The following is an 18195-nucleotide window of genomic DNA, read 5'->3' on the forward strand; positions in this document are numbered from 1 at the left end:
CCTGTCTGTGCCTCTTTTATAATCCCTTTGAGCAGGTCAGGCACATAGTGTTGCAGTAATCTTGTTAACTGAAAGTAACCAGCTCCATACAAAGCAAGTTTAGCTGCAATGTGTGATGAGGTGACAATCGAGTTAATATTCTTTATGTGATAATACTGTGGTTTTATTCATGTGTACCCAGAGCTGGATTAAGGCTAAATGGGGCCCTAAGCAAAGTAACTGATTTGGGCCCCCCCATCATGTCATAATAGAATCAGAAGATGGAGCTGCACAGCAATATGCCGCACACACCGGGGCAGCCGAGCTACTGGTTGCTCTGGGCAACAGCCCGCTTTCCTCTGTGGGTGCACAATGCAGGGAATAGCAGCAGCAAAATGCAGAGTGAGAGATGAATGGCTGGGACATTTGCACTCAGGGGCTGGGGCACCTCTGTGAAGAGGGCGCCAGATATCACAGCAGCAGCACTTTCCCCCTGCATCTCCAGCCTGGCAATGGCAGAAAGCTCTGGATACCGCCAAACTGAAAGCCGTTCCTCCAGGAAGAATTACATAACCACCCCCACCACTGAACAACCGATTTCCTCCCAAACTAGACAGCCATCATGCAGCCTCCATCCCAGTGAATACGATAGTCCAGCAGAGAAGGCAGCCGCAGCGGGGGAGAATGACAGCACCAGATGACTCACATTCACCTATTGCGATCCAAGCAATAGAGGTCCCGTCATCCGGAGCCCATCTGTCTCCTCTAGAGTGCTGCCGCTCTGTTACTACTACTATTACTACTTCCTACTTCCTGTCTGATCTGAGAATCAGGAAGTTCAGAGCGAGCGGCTGCACTGTAGAAGAGACAGATGGGTTTCAGATGAGGGGATCTCTATCGCTTGGATCATGTATAGGTGAGTGAGCGTTTGCCATCTGCTGATATCATTCTTGCTGTGGTTCTCTGTGGGAAGGGAGGGAGGAGTGGGCAGCGTCAGAGTGCACAGTAGCAGGAGGGGGACCTAGGAGGAGAGCCTGACTCTGAAGACAATCAGCAGCTCATGGCATCATTAGACAAGACAAATAACATTTATATCGCGCTTTTCTCCTGGCGGACTCAAAGTGCCAGAGCTGCAGCCACTAGGACGCACCCTATAGCAGTAGCAGTGTTAGAGAGACTTGCCTAAGGTCTCCTACTGAATAGGTGCTGGCTTACTGAACAGGCAGAGCTGAGATTCGAACCCTGGTCTCCTGTGTCAGAGGCAGAGCCCTTAAAGGGACTTCGAGCAGTGCCTGTGGGTATGCCTTTAAGCATACCCACAACTAATTAATTACATCCTCACACCTACCAGCATGATGTTTGTAATTATATCCCCCTGGGTTCCTTATATTTCATTGCATTGTGCTGAATCCAGCTACCGACTTTGGAGTCTAGTCGTCCTGTGTAATACAATGTATCTATGCAAAGATGCATATCATTTTGAAGCTCTTTCTCCTCTTCCCAATGATAAACTGCCACCCTACGCCTTTTAGTTTTCGCTATTTCCGCGAAATTGCCATGGCTGCGAAAACTAAAAGGCATAGGGCGGCGATTTATATATCATTGGAAAGAGGAGAAAGAGAGCTTTAAAATGATATGCATCTTTCCATAGTTACTGCACTGCTCAGAGTCCCTTTAACTATTATACCATCCAGCCACCGCTGACAGGATGGCGAGGGCTGGTTTGAGTTCTAATGGGGCCCCTTTGACTCTGAATGGGGCCCCATGCGACTGCTTTTGTTGCCTGGTCGGTAATCCGGCCCTGTGTGTACCTGTGTGAATAGGGTAGAAGTTTATGAGCTGCAGTAAATTTTTGCAAGACCTAGAATAGCCTTGATCATTTTTGCCATCTAGTAAGCCATTCACTTAGAACTGTACATATTGGGACTTCTAAGCCTGTATGTTGTTTTCTGGATCAATAGTAGTGGACAGGATCTGCAGGCCAACACCATAGAGCATGTTCCTGTATGTCAATTCTGCAACAGTTGCTCTCATATTTCTGCCCTCACATTTATTGCTTTTAGGCTTCTTACACACCAAGACGTTGCATTAGGTGGCACGTTAAGGTCGCATAACGTGCACCTAACACAACGTATGGTGCTGCAAGAGCCGACGGAAGAGTGAGCCGCGTTAGGTGGCTCGAGTCCTATAATGTCTCCCAGAGTGGCGCTGATTGGCCAGCGGGACCACGTGATGCGGAGCGAGACACTCCGCATCACGTGGTCCCGCCGGCCAATCAGCGCCCGCCAGTGCAGTAAATATTAAGTAGCCATGTGCACGGCTACTGTAGCTGGCTCTCCCCGCCTCCTCTCCGCCCCCCACTGCGCATGTGCAAACAGTCTAACGCGGCTATAGCCGCTCCAACGCCGTAGCATGCTGCACTTTGCACAGAACGTGCAGCGTTACATGTAACGCAACGTGGGCTGTGTGAACAGCCCACTTGTGTTACATTGCTGTGCGTTGGGGAAGCGTTACAGGCGCACTAACGTGCGCCTGTAACGTCTTGGTGTGTAAGCAGCCTAAAAGGTAACTGAACTTGCATTATGAAATTCACTTATGCCAGGGGTGTCCAAACTTTTTAGGCCAAGAGCAATATCACCATTCTTGAATGCTAGGAGGCCGAACCAGCAAGATTAAACACCATTTTTGATGATTGCTGTTAGATACAGTATGCCTGTGGCATTTTGTCAAAGCATTTCCTTGGGAAATAAACCATATACCCTGTGCAGCTAGTGCAGTGGCAGCTGTTTATCAGTGGCTGTTATCAGCGTAGTGGTGGCTGCTAATCAATGGCTGCTACTGTGGTGGCTGATAACCTACAGACTAGCAAAGGGGAAGGCAGAAAATACAGCATGCTGCGCATTTAAAATTGTAAATATGAAAACTGTAGTTTTCCTGTGGGAAGCCACATGCAGTATATTTGCACTTGCAGAAATGCACACAAACTACTATAATGTGAAAGGGCCATGATGGTCAGACTGAAAGATCCTTTTCTTTTGGTTACAGTTCAGCTTACACAGACACTTTCTGACTCTATTTTGGGTTAATCGGTCAACTGAAATGGATGTTCTCTCTGGGTTTGGATAGAAGTTTCTGCACAGTGCATAATATTACATCTTGTGACAGACAGTTGTTTGAGGCTGCATTTCCACTTGTGCAGTGCGAATCGCCGCGGTAAAAATTCGCATGCGGATGCGAATTTCGCATGCGGGTCTATGTGAATTTTCACGCGAATTTTTATGCGAATTCGCATGGATGACTATGTATGCGAATTTAACCATGGCTGTGCTGGTGTGCTTTTCCATTGTTTCTATGCGAATTCGCATGAAAATTCGCATACCCAAACCTCATGCGAATTTCCTATTAAATACATTGTATGCGATTCGCACAGCGGTATGCGAATTCTGATGGCTCTGCCATGCGAATTTTTTCTGCACAGAAAAACGCAAAGGAATCCTGACAATTGGAAGCAGTCCCATTCACTTGTATTGCTATGCGGAAACCGCATGCGAATTCGCGATAGTGGAAATGGGCCCTTATGCTGTCTTGTTGGCCATGTTAAAATTATGGGAAACTTAATGGCTTTTATGTTTTCAATGGAAAAATTTGAAGGATAAAATATCAACATACACAAATGTATGCAGAGCATTTGCTTAGGGAAAAAAAGCTGAGGGCATGTTATGTTTGAGCGAATAATTTGGGGATATAAAACATTCCCCCTGAAAAGTCACCTGCAAAAAATGGTTAGAGCGGTACAAGTTCAGTACATACATAGGCTTTATCCACATCTGTTTTCAGTTTCATGAAGCAGACCATTTTAGGTCCAAGTGTCCACCTACCTGATACAGAATCCTTCCAGCTGTGTCCTTTATGCCTGGTACGCACTATGCAATTTTCCGTCAGACTGATAGTCAAATAGATCATTTCCAACAGGTCCATTCTGATTTCCGAATAGATTTTCATTTCTATACAGAATCGATCAAATGATCAAAATGTTTAACTTCCATGATAACTACATCTCCTGAAGGTAAAGGACAACTGTAGCTAGAGGTATGTGGTGACTAACATGTTTGTTTACCTTTGAGCAATACTTGTTGCCTGGCTATCTTGCTGATCCTCTCCCTCTAATACTTTTGCCATAGACCTTAAACGAGCATATGCAGATCAGGTGGTTGACATTGCCAGATCTGCCAAGATTAGCTGCATGCTTGTTTCTGGTGTAATTCAGCCACTACTGCAGCCAACTAGATCAGCAGGGCTGCCAGGCAACTGATATAACAGGAAATAAATATGGAAGCCTCCATATTCCTCCCACTTCAATTGTCCTTAAATGTCAAAATGGGTAAGATGAAAGATTTGTGACTGAACGAACGAGGGATGATTGTCAGTGCAAGAAGAGCTGGTGCTAGCATCTCTGAAACAACTCTTAGGATTTTCTCGCCCAACAGTATCTCAGGTGTTTAGAGATTGGCAGTTGAGAGAAAAACCTGCAAGCAATAAGGACCATTCTGGTCAAAGAAGGCTGGTGAACGAGAGTTGAAAGGCGAATAGCAGGCCTAGTCTGCAGCATTGCAGCGGAATTCAATGGAGGTGCATCACAAAGCATATTCTTACGCACAACAATAGACTTTGCAAAGGATGGGCTTTAGCAGCAGGAGACCATCAAAAGTGCCTTTGTTAACACAGAACAATAGAAAGATGCCTGTTGTGGGTCCTTGCCACTGTGCTCAATCGGTCTCAAATTGGTTTGAGTAACCTTACTCTGAGTTTAATCTGCTTCCATGGCCAGCTCAGCCCCCTGACTTCAATCCTATGGAGAAATTCTGGGATTAAGTTTGAAAGATCACTTTAAAGCTTGGAAAAGCCACCATCCAGTCTGACCCAACTTAGAGCTGCCATTATGTCGGTATGGGCCAACATTGCTCAGCGACGGTATCAAAATCTTGAGTCCATGCCAAGAAAATCGGCTGTGATCATAACTAAAGCACCATCTACACGATATGATTCTTTGTACGATTCGATAACGATTCTATTTACGATCCGATTAAATACATGTCCGATCATGATTCGATTCAATCTGATTTGCCATTGTTTTGCCATGGCAAATCGAATTGAATCGAATCCCGATCGGCCATGTCGGATTTAATCGGATTGTAAATAGAATCGCAATCGAATCACACAAAGAATCGTGTCGTGTAGATGGGGCTTAAAGGTGAACCAACTTATTAGAGTGTGTCTCTAATTTTTTTTGGCTCCTCTGTTAGTGAGTGGCCAAAAAATTAGAGCCACCCCTTATTTTAAAGTAAACCAGTCCAACAGTGACATAGAGTGAGGTCACAACACAGAGTTGCTTATGTAAGGAACACTCAGCTTTGGACTACGTGGAAAACTGTAGCGAGAGATATGTGGAGGCTGACATGTTTTTCCTTTTAAGCAATACCAGTTACCTGGCTATCCTGCTGATCCTCTGCCTCTAATACTTTTAGCCATAGACCCTGAACAAGCGTGCAGCAGATCAGGTGTTTCTGACATTCAGAACTGACAAGATTAGCTGTATGTTGTTTTTTTTTTTTATCTGGTGTTGTGCAGACACTACTGCAGCCAAATAGATCAGTAGGGCTACCAGGCAACTGGTATTTCTTAAAAGGAAATAACTATGGCAGCTTCCATATTCTTTTCACTTCAGTTGTTCTTTAGGAGTGTAGAGAGGCAGGCTATAGCAAGCATTGAAAATAATTATGTTGGTTTACAAGCACACATTACAGATGGTCTTAGCGGGTTAACAAGTGGTTTTCTGGGCACAGTCAACGGCAGTTTTGCACTCCTGTGCTTGTTCGTGGCTTGGTCAGTCGTGAACAAATGTGGGAGCGTAAAACGGCTGGTGCCAAGTACCAATTTGGTTTATGATTAACCACTTCACCACTGAGGGGTTTTACCCCCTGAGCACCAGAGCAATTTTCACCTTTCAGCGCTCCTTCCATTCATTCGTCTATAACTTTATCATTACTTATCCCAATGAAATGAACTATATCTTGTTTTTTCCGCCACCAATTAGGCTTTCTTTAGGTGGGACATTATGCCAAGAATTATTTTTTTCTAAATGTGTTTTAATGGGAAAATAGGAAAAATGTGGGGAAAAAAATAATTATTTTTCAGTTTTCGGCCATTATAGTTTTTAAATAATGCATTATACTATAATTAAAACCCATGAAATTTATTTGCCCTTTTGTCCCGGTTCTAAAACCATTTAAATTATGTCCCTATCACAATGTTTGGCGCCAATATTTTATTTGGAAATAAAGGTGCATTTTTTCAGTTTTGCGTCCATCCCTAATTACAAGCCCATAGTTTATAAAGTAACAGTGTTATACCCTCTTGACATAAATATTTAAAAAGTTAAGTCCCTAAGGTAACTATTTATGTATTTTTTTTAATTGTAAATTTTTTAATTTTTTTTTTAATTACAAAAAAAAAAAAATGGGGAGTGTGGGAGGTAATGAGTTAATTTTTTGTGTAAAAATCATTTATTTGTATGTGAAAAATGTGTAGGGTGTAGTTTACTATTTGGCCACAAGATGGCCACAGTAACTTTTTGTTTTAATGCGACCTCCAAGCGTCCTTCCGGAAGCTTGGAGGAAGTATAAGGAGGCTGGACACGTGAGTTTTTTTTCTCACAATGATCGCGCTGCCCATAGGAGAGCAGCGGATCATTGTGGGGCTTAGATCAACGAACGGGAATGGATTTTCCCGTTCATTGATCTCCGAGCGGGCGGCGGCGTGTTTACTAGCGGCGGGCGGCGTGTTTACGAGCGGGAGTGCGGACAGCGTCGGGTACGCGGAAAGTACCGATTTCTCCGTCCCTGGGGGTTAAAGGATGGAAAAAGGGACGGAGAAATTCGTACGGGCGGGGGAAAAGTGGTTAAGTGATTAGCTCCTCCCCAACCTTGCTTTCAACCATGCATTCTAATATCTTGTTTCAAGCCGGGTAACCTTTCATTGGCGTACAGGCTACAAGGCTCCTCATTTACACAGCCCTATGAAAGCTAGATGACTAAAGGTAACCCTTGGTGGATGGATAATTATACTGCATAAAAGGCTGAACATTGGATCTCTATAACCTGCCATGTGGTAAAACATTACATCAATACTCTTCTGCATCCAGCAACCACCAAACTGATGCTTTTGCAAATTAATCTCTTATTCAAAAGTGTCATGCACACGTCTTTGATGTTTAATGCAATAATTTCAGTAACAACCTATCAACTATTTTGTTTGATGCGTGCTAATGACATACATATGGCACTTTATTTTACATTCCCATTTCATATTAGAATGCATGCTTATTTCCCTAATACCTGGAGGCACAACTGCTGTCCTCACACTGAATGAAAGTATATGTTGGAAAGTAAACTGAAATCCTGAGTGCTTGCCAGGGGTTGTGCACTTTGCACTGCATTATTTGGTAAGCTCCCTGGATGGGTTGACATATTTGTGGGTTTTGTGGGTGGATGATGTCTAGTAAATGTGGCAGCTAAAGCAACAGGAGTTTATTGTACTGGCATGTACCATGCTGGTTGTGGCTTTTCAGTCCACTGGAGAACTAATAAAGTTGGACATCTTATGCATGACTGGAACTAGTATGCTCTGTTTTTGTTTTTTTTTCCTTTCCCTAGTTGCCTGTAACGATCGGTGTCAGCACACAGAGAGAATCTGATTATTGATGATCTGCAGAATCATCAACAATACAGATGTATACTCAGTGTTCTCCCCAGAAATTTTTCCCAGCTGGGTGGCATGAAATTGTAGCCGGGTGGCATGAAAAAGTAGCCGGGTGGGGTGAGATGAGAGAAAGCAAGGCCAGTGCTTCTGTAAGTAACTATGCTTACAGCATAGGAGGAGGCAAGCCGATGACAGCCGGGTGCTCACCAAAACTAGCCGGGTGGAGCACCCGGCTAAAATAGCCTGGGGAGAACACTGCCTGATTATGGATGATCTGCAGAATCACCAATAATACAAGTATGACTAACCTCTGGACACCTAATGAAGTGTGTTTGGTGCAACTGTAGGCTATCTCCCGTGGGGCGGGAGACACAGATAACTTTGGCCAGAGACCACCTGAGGAGCAGATGGCCCTCGGCTGTGCAGGGACTATCTCCTTAAGAGAGGGGATAGAGATAATCTGGCAGCCCGTAATTCCCTGGTAAACTGGTAATCAGACTGTACTGCAGCCAGGGGACTCCTATGGGATAGAGGCCACTGGCTGCACTGCAGGAAGGACTCTCTGAGGAGCAAGAGGTCCTTGCAGCTAACTGACACTTGGTGGAATAGTTTTACGGGTAGTACAGACAGACTGAATACTCGAGGGATGAGTGCCAGTCAGAAGGGTCGGGCAGGTCAGGTTGGCAACACACGAGCAGATAAGGTACAAAGACAGGAGGCTGATTCGGTAACCGGGTACAGGCAAGGTTGGCAACTGGTAGGCAGATAGGCAGAGGTACCGAATCAGAAAGCAAGATAGAGGTCAACAAAGCAAATGGTCATAACGGATATAAAGCACAATCCTAGTCTGGGTTGTGAGGTCCTTGGTCTCAACACCCCGGAACTGGTCTAAGGTATAACATAGTAAATAACAAGAGCGTAATCTGGCTAAGTGTGAATTCCCAGGACCACCTGGTTCTAACACACTGTAGGATCTGACTGAGGTCTGAGTGCTCACACATCTGTGTGCACTAGAAGGCCCAGGCAAACCAGACGCATGCTGCTGTGCGGAAACCGCCGCTCTGAACGCGGAGACAGCCGCCCCACCGCCAGACCGCGCGGCTGCATCTCCGCTATTCATTACATTGCCTGTGTGGGAAAACTGTCCCTCAAATTTCATCCACTAAGTTTCCAGACTCCTGGTCCCGTCCTGCTATGCTCTGTGCATTAGATTTAAGGTATTATGCTGGGCATACACGGGTCGATCCGGCGGCCGATTAGCCGCCGGAGCGGTCCCCGCGCGTGGATTGATTACGGCTTGTCCCCGCCGGCGCTCCTTATCGAGCCTGCTGGGCATACACGGCACTAGAAGTCCTTATCAATCGAGCCGCTGATGGCTCGATTGATAATGTCCGACAGGTCACATGACCTGCCAAATAGATTCCTCGCTCGATCCCCGCCGGCGGACAATAGCGGGGAATCGAGCGGCTGATAAGGAGCGCCGGCGGGGACAAGCGGTAATCGATCCGCACGCGGGGACTCGGCGGGTGTCGATCCGGCAGCTAAATGGCCGCCAAATCGACCCGTGTATGCCCAGCATAATTAATCTATAGTTTTCCGGACTGTTGGAAAGCTTCTGTTATCTTTAGGTCTTGTCTCAGGCATGTCATGAAGTGTCATGCATTCTAGTTGTTCAGCTGTGGTCTTGTTGGGATCTCTAGCTAGAAGGTTTATCAGCCAGAATATGTATAATGCCTGGTACACAACATGCAATTTCCCATCAGACGGGTCGAATAGATCATTTCCAATAGGTCTGATGCAATTTCCCATCAGACGGGTCGAATAGATCATTTCCAATAGGTCTGATCTGATTTCAGATCGTTTTTCTGATTGGTTTTTTTTTTTAAATCACTTCTATACAAAAATGATCAGAAATCAAATCGGACCTGTTGGAAATTATCTATTTGACCCATCTGACAGGAAATTGCATGTTGTGAACCAGACATAACACAGAGACTGGCATGTGCTAATTATGTGAAAACGCAGAAACCAGTACAAACATTTTACTATTTTTTTATTTTTTGTACTATTGAGGATTTGTAGGTCCTCAGTGTATGTAGACAAGTGGTGCAAGATGAGATGAAGAGGTGCTGTCACAGTACATGCCACTTTGTTAGTCTCTTGACTTGCCCCTGCCCTGTGTGTGCATTTACTTATTCTTAAAATCATGGAACAGTCTTTTTTCACATTGCATACCACAAACACTGTAAATGTTCCATCAAGGCTCATTTTTCCTATTAACTGCTTACAGAATCAAATGAGGACACTGGCTTTCTATAATCTCCCCTCTGAGGCTATACATCCATCTTCTGTGAGCAAGGCATGTATTCCCCATGTATTAGGGAAATACATCTGGGTCAGGGTATTTTTAGTTTTAACACATCTATTGCTTTTGCAGTATGTTGCATACTAGACTTAAAGGTTAGTATTCCTTCTATGTTTTCAACTTTATGTTGAATACTTTATATTCAATACATCCAGCTAATTGTGCTGATACCAAGGAAAGCTTGGCTCCTTGTGTAATTCAGCCTGCTGTATAGGCAGATCTGATCTCCTAGTAGCCTATTGTAAACATGTATAGACAGTAAACTTTTGCAACTTTTGTCATTGATTTAGCCATAATTTCGAAGTCTGTATATGTATTACCTATTTTCTGCACCCATCAAAACACAGGTGACAAATAATTGGCTGTAACAGGTTTGATTTTATTTAAATAAAGCCAGTTGCCATACCCCTGCATCCTGTGCTAACCACTTGCTTCTACTTCCTCTCTCCACATGAGGTGTAGGAGGGTGATCTAATCTTGCATGAACCTTCATTGGCTGCTGGCAGCTGAAACCATTACGAATCATCACTTTGGCTGAAAAAATGATGTACAGGGACAGCCTGCACATATACTGTTAATCACTTCAGATCAAATTATTTAACTCCTAATAGGCAATTTAAGGGCCCTTTCACATGGGCAGTTGAACTGCCTGGTGAGCCGTTACCAGGCAACAGCAAGCAGTTGTGAGTTTGACAGTCTTTTCACTGCCTATCAACTGCTCGTGTGACAGGGTCCTAATTTATTTACAAAACACTGTTTTTTAACTGAGACTGATGTCAAAAGGAAGTTAAAGTAACCCTAAAGCAAACCTCTGCCCAAAAAAACAGATACGTTGGTAGAGGAAAGCCTCTTGATCAGTGTCCACCTTGCCTCTACCGCAACTTCTTGGGACTCTCCTGAAGACCATTCATGCATGAGCATGGCTGCAACTGCCGCTCACTCAGCCAGCACACCAGACTCCTGCATGAAGAGAAGCCAGGCCAGATCAGAAATCCAACAAGCTCTTGTTGAAACCACACACTGCCTCATTATGCGCCTTCTGCCATCTCCATCTAAAGAACATTGCCCGCCTTCTGCACTTTATCACCCAGGAGGACACAACCAAACCTGTGTATGCCTTGATTGTCACACTTATGGATTAGAGCAACTCCCTCCTCTGTGGCCTGCCTCTGAGCCATCTACCTCCGTTTCTGGAACTCCCATCAACGTTTGTCACTCATCCCCACTTACTACCTTAAAGCCCCATCTACACGATATTATTCTTTGTGCTATTCGATTACGATTCTATTTATGATCCGATTAAATCCGACATGTCCGATTGGGATTAGATTCGATTCAATTAGATCTGCCATTGTTTTGCAATGGCAAATCGAATTGAATCGAATGCCGATCGGACATGTCGGATTTAATCGAATCGTAAATAGAATCGTAATCGAATCTCACATAGAATAGTATTGTGTAGATTGGGCTTTAGAAAAAATATTCAGACTTAAAGAAGTACTGTAAGGCTATTAAAAAAGATGAGTTCAACTTACCTGGGGCTACTTTTCTTATGCTGTACTTGGTTGCCAGTGTTCACCCCGAAGTGTTTCACCAATCCACTAAGTCCATAGATGACTGTAAAGGTGCCCATACACTCGTCCGATTGGCAGCAGATAGATAAGAAATGCATCTGATGATCTATCTGATGCGTTTTTAGAACATTTTTTACCAGGATAGAATTCCAATAGATTTCAGTTTGAAATCTATTGAAATTCGATCTGATGGCATTTTTTTGCCATCAGATTTCCATTAAGGCCAATGCAAACTGATAAGCAATCTCATCAGATCGACCTAAATTTTCCACCCTGCAAGTTCGATGGAAATCCATCGAAATTGGCCGTCGATCGGTCGATTGGCCAACCGATTGATCGATCGGTCAGCCAGAAAATCGGCTGAGTGTATGGGCTGCTTTATGCCTAGTAGACACCATACAATTTTCTGTTAGATTTTTCTGTAGGATTTTCTGTAATTAGATTTTCTGTTAAGTACTAGAGACTGGTCATTATCTCTGATGCATTGTCGTCTGGTTATATCCTGCTGAGTAGAACAATGCTTAAAGCGGTATCATCACCATAAAAAACAAATTTCAACAGCAACTGGTCTGAGTGTATTAAGTGATAAAGATGCTAAGCCTGCATTCAAAACTTTCAAAACTTTTTCGGTTGTTATAATTTGGAGTTATCACATACTTAAGGAACACTAGCCCTTTAAGCCGCATCTACACGAGTAGATGCGGCCGCGATGCTCCTTATCAATCGAGCCGCTGATGCGGCTTGATTGATAAGATCCGACAGGACGGATCTCCGCACCGCCGATTCCCTGCTCGCTCCCCGCGAGGGGACAATGGCAGGGAATTAAGCGGAAGATAAGCGGCGCCGGTGGGGACGAGCGGGGAATCTAATGTGGCGCACGCGCCGCGAGCGGGGACGCGGCGGGCACGCGGAAGAGGCGATCCGGCTGCTAATCGGCCTGCCGGATCGCAGCCTCATCTACCCGTGTAGATGAGGCTTTAGTAGTCGTGCCAAAGAATTGCATGCTGGGGGTTCTTTTTATCTGTAATCTATTCCTCCTCTTCCCTTTATTTCCCTGTCAGCTTCTTATCTGAAACCTAATCCCCTACTCACTTGTGTTTACAAGCAAGGCTGAGGCGACTCAGCGATTGGAGGAGACAAGAAAAAAAGTAAAGGGCAGAAATGACATCACGAGTTAGCCTTAACTGTGGGCAAAAGACATGGCCCCCACCAGGAACAGAATTCTCGTAATTTACTATATAACATTCACTGAAATCAAAACGTGGACAGTACAATACATGTGTTATGTAAGTAGATCAAGTATTTATCTACTTATGTAGAAGCTTTCCAGAGTCGCCAATAGAATAAAAGTCACTTGAACGAGCTTAAAACCGATGGGGCAGTGGTGGGCCTATCCCATCCATGCAGACAAAGCAAACAAAGGAAGGACTGTGGCATCAACAGTCAAACAACAATTTTATTTATACTCCACAGTAAAAAAAGCGGGATTGAGCCCGTGAAACGCGTTGCCTATTTTTACTGTGGAGTATAAATAAAATTGTTGTTTGACTGTTGATGCCACAGTCCTTCCTTTGTTTGCTTTGTCTGCATGGATGGGATAGGCCCACCACTGCCCCATCGGTTTTAGGCTCGTTTAAGTGACTTTTATTCTATTGGCGCCTCTGGAAAGCTTCTACATATTGCTAAGTCAACCCTTGGTGGAGGGTTGTACCCATCTTCTTCCCATCTACAGAGAGCGACTTTTAATCCTGAGTGGGGTCAGGTTAATCTCCCCACCTGCCTTCACAGTGGTTGCCTAATGGTAACCCTGGTTTGTGAGTATTAAATTGTTATATTACTCATTATTAATTATCATCTATACAATATCACACTATTGGGCTCTTGGTGTCCCCCCTCTCTTTATTTATCTACTTATATATGTGTTTTTTTTCCCAGGCATAGTATAGCTGATCCTACTGCTTTAACCTCCTTAGCGGTAACCCCGTGTGCGACACGGGGTAAGCCGCCGGAGGGTGCCGCTCAGGCCCTGCTGGGCCGATTTACATAATTTTTTTTTTTTTGCTGGACGCAGCTAGCACTTTGCTAGCTGCGCCAGCACACTGATCGCCGCTGGCCCGCGCCCGATCGCCGCTATCCGTTGCGGCGCGCGGCCCCCCCAGACCCCGTGCGTGCCTGGCCAATCATTGCCAGGCAGCGCCGAGGGGTGGATCGGGACTCCCAATGACGTCCCGACGTTGGTGACGTCATCCCGCCCCGTCGCCATGGCGACGGGGGAAGCCCTCCAGGAAATCCCGTTCTTTGAACGGAATTTCCTGATCGGAGATCGCCGAAGGCGATCGAAGCGGGGGGATGCCGCTGAGCAGCGGCTATCATGTAGCGAGCCCTGGGCTCGCTACATGATTTAAAAAAAAAAACAAAAAAAAAAACTGCTGCGCTGCCCCCTGGCGGAATTTTTCATACCGCCAGGGGGGTTAAAGGAGTTATCAGGAAAAAACTAAAAATAAGCTTTAGGGCCCGTTTCCACTTGTGCGGAATCGCCGCTGATTCCGCACAAGTATTTTACCGCGATTTCGCATAGGCTAGTATTTATGCGATTTTAACCATGTCACTACCTGTGTGATTTAACATTAGTTTCTATGCGAAATCGGGGTAAAATACGCATGCCAAAACCGCATGCGATTTTCCTATTAAATACATTAGCGGCGATTCGCATAGCGGTGTGCGGGGTGCGAATTCTGACGGCTCTTTCGTGCAGATTTCTCCTGCACAGAAAAACGCTCAGGATTACTGACAAGTGGAAACAGGGCCATCCACTTGTATCGGCTATGCGAATCTGCATGTGGATTCTCTATAGTGGTAACGGGCCCCAACTCACCTGGGGCATTCTCCAGCCACTTGCAGCTGACTGTCCCACGCTGTCACCTCCGCTAGGCAGATAGATGGTTAGATAATTTCTAACATGTTGGAAATTATCCATCTGGCAGGTAAATCTAACAGAAAATCTTGCAGAAAATTGTATGGTGTGTAATGGGCATAAGGCTGCACACACGCATCCAATTTTAATTGGTCAATTTTACCACATTCATGTAGTATGGGGGCCAACAGATTTTGAATATTATAAAAAAAAAAAAAAGTGTCTCTCATACTCCATGGTAGTAGTACAATTGGCCATTGGGTAGCCAATCAAAGTTGGATGTTTTTACCAGCCATAACAAATGGCAAGGGAGGCACTCTTGCTTGGCAATGTATTCTATCGTGCAGTACAAAAACATTTTTGATCTCCTCGCTCTTTGTATTATACCTGTAGAAGTGGGAGGAGCTTGCAGATGTTCATGTAATGCATGCACCATATAGGGTCATGCAAGACTGCCTCCTTTGTTTGTTACATCTGGAGCAACAGTACTGCATATTTTAATGTTTCTATATCTGGGAAAGCGCCCTGTGTTTTGACAGAGTGCAGCTGTGCTAAATATATATCTTGTTACATAAAGCTGATTTAATTTCCTTATGTGTAAGAGTTCAAAGGCTATTTTGAGAGTACGGTAGGATATTAAGTGGTTACTGTGTACAGTCACATTGCACTAGGTGTTTCCCATTTGTGATGAGCTCATGTTATCATAGTAATCATCCATGTGTCTCACGCCCTATGCTGAGACAATCTGAACACTAGTGGGCCTCCTTCAGAAAATACATTATGCTCCCCTTTCTCTTTGAAAATGAAATTCCTTGTCATTCTTAAGACTTTTAATCAATATCAATATCATTTATACTTAAAATATTCCGTTCACTGGTTCAACCTAGTTAAAATGGTGGTAGAGATTAGAAGATGAAAGATGCACTGTATTGACACTGTTCGCTCCAAAACTATAAAGATATGTTGATCAATAAATGCTTGAAGTGTGTTTGAGGCTTCGGTTTAGGTGGTGACAGCATTGGATTCCTGGTCTGTCAGACTCCTGCTGTGTGTTGTGACATTTGTGGGCAGCTGGGGCTGTGACGGTGGTATGGCTCTTGGACAGCTTTGTGTGGAGGGTTTAAACAGAAGAGCATTGCCCAGCAACATACCTGTGTGGCTGATCCTATGATTGATAGACGGTTTCTGTAAGGCTGAACTACATGGTAACTGCGGTTCACCTGGCCATCTGAACTAGCCCAATGCAAGACCTTCTGAATAAACCTGTGGGTTGTGATTTTTATTTTTTTTTGGGGGGGGGGGGGGGGGGGGAAGTCTGCAATACATCTTAGTGTCTGAATGGGTCACTTATTCAAATTTGCGAGAGAGTCTGATTAAAGGCTGTTCAGGCGCTTTGTAGAGACTGGTCACGAATGTAACTGGAGACTGTCCGGACAGCAACCCACCCTTTAGCTCTCTGTAGCTAGGGCTCCTAAGTGTAGGTGAATGTGCATATTGTAGTAAATGATCTCTGCAGCTAAACTTGTCTTATGCTACATACACACATGCGACAACGATCGTTCGTTGAGAACGACGAACAAGCTTTTAATTGATGAAAGAACGACCTGAGTAAAGTTAGTTTTTAAATGTGTGTAACGATCTGATCGTTAGAACGAACGTTACATCACGTAAAGCAACTATTGCGCCTGCGCATAAAAATTAAAAGTTTCAGGGAGAAATAGTGAAATGCGCATGTCAAGCCTAGTACGAACGACCGTTTGCAACGATGTACTACTTTTGCAAACGATCGTCGTTGGTTAAAATCCGCCGAGACAGAACTTTCTTTTGTAGCGATTTGGCTCGTTCGTCGTTTGCCTTAATAGTCGGTGGTTCGTTTTTTGTAACGATCGTCGTTAATAAAGATCGGGGAACGATCGTTACAAACGACTATAGTCGCATGTGTGTACGCACCTTAAGGCCTGGAACACACCAGAGGAGTTTTTCTGAGCGTTTTGAGTTTTTAAATCTGCTGCTAATGTTATCCTATGTGTCTGTGCACACTGGAGCAATGAGGTTTTGTAAAAAAACCCATAGCATTACATTGGGAAGAGCTTTTAGAGGTTTCAAAAGCTCTTTCCAATGTAATGCTATGGGGTTTTTTACAAAACCTCATTGCTCCAGTGTGCACAGACACATAGGATAACATTAGCAGCAGATTTAAAAACTCAAAACGCTCAGAAAAACTCCTCTGGTGTGTTTCAGGCCTTACACTCTCCTCAGTGGGCTGGTGTGAAGTCTAAAGCCCAATCTACACGATACTATTCTTTGTGCGATTACGATTCTATTTACGATCCGATTAAATCAGACATGTCCGATCGGGATTCAATTTGCCATTGTTTTGCAATGGCAAATCGAATTGAATCGAATCCAGATAGGACGTGTTAGATTTAATCGGATCGTAAATAAAATCGTAATCTAATCGCATAAGGAATTGTATCGTGGAGATTGGGTTTAAAACTACAATATAAAATTCAGTCCATATCCAACATACCCTCAGAGGTGTACAGCTGGCCCACTAGTGTGTTTTTTTTTCTTTTTTTTTTTTTTCTACAACTGAAGTGAAAAGAATGAGGCTGCCATATTTATTTCCTTTTTAACCTGACAGCCCTGCTCAACTATTTGGCTGCAGTAGTGTCTGAATAACAGCAGGAACAAGCATGCAGCTAATCTTGGTATTAGGTTTTTATCGATTACCCATATATCAAGACAGGACTTTTCTGTCCCATTTCCTCTCTTCCAATACCATGCAGGTTATTAAAGAAGAACCCAGGAATAAACTTCTTCCCGATTGGTAGCCGATAGCCCCGTCCCACAAGTACGCTTTACCTTTTCTCAAATAGGTCATGAGGGAGGAGCTATTTGGCTGATATTGTGGTGAAACCCCTCCCACATTGTGGTGTCTGGTTGATGACAGATTCCTGCCTGTTAACCTTATTGCATGGTGGGAAATAAAGGCCGTTTCCAACTGCCAAGCAATCAGTATCTGCTTTTGTGCATAAAAATATAGCAACCTTTCAGCCTATTACATTGTTGGTAGGTGTGTTTATAGATAATGGCAGTTGGTGCTGTCTGGCTTTTTTCATGTCTGCCAGTAGTAAAGATCAAGACCTGTAGGCTCATGGTGGGTCAAACATGAGTAAATTAAATGGCAAATGTCCATCATTATTTGATATATCTTCTGTTTAACGTCTCACTTTGCATTGTATTCTGTTTTTTGTTTATCCCCTAGTATCTTTTCGTAAAATTCCTCTTTACAATAAGTTGTACTGTCACTATACATGCGCAAAAATGCAGCATACGTGGAAAAGTATTCCATAAGTCAGTGCAGATTCCAAGGTGCAAATAAGTGATTTCAGCTTCAGTCAGCCTGGGGAATTCATAGCTAGCTGCAAACTGAAACACCTTCCATGGTATTAAGGGTTCTTTTGTACTAGGCAATGCGATCACAAGTGCAACCACGCTGCATTGCAGTCGTGGTACCTTCAATGTCCACTATCGCAATTTTGCCACGCTTGCACAATGATTTATCTGCTGTATGATTGCATTGCACAGGTCAGCGATTCATT

General features: G+C 44.1%; 1 protein-coding gene across 4 annotated transcripts in view; it reads left to right on the forward strand.

Annotated features, from left to right (window-relative positions):
• The window catches only part of RASSF3 (Ras association domain family member 3), a 218750-nt gene that overhangs the window by 149602 nt on the left and 50953 nt on the right, over positions 1-18195 (forward strand). The window lies entirely within an intron of this gene.

The sequence above is a fragment of the Hyperolius riggenbachi genome, chromosome 3 (genome assembly GCF_040937935.1).
Source record: "Hyperolius riggenbachi isolate aHypRig1 chromosome 3, aHypRig1.pri, whole genome shotgun sequence".
NCBI lineage: Eukaryota > Metazoa > Chordata > Amphibia > Anura > Hyperoliidae > Hyperolius > Hyperolius riggenbachi.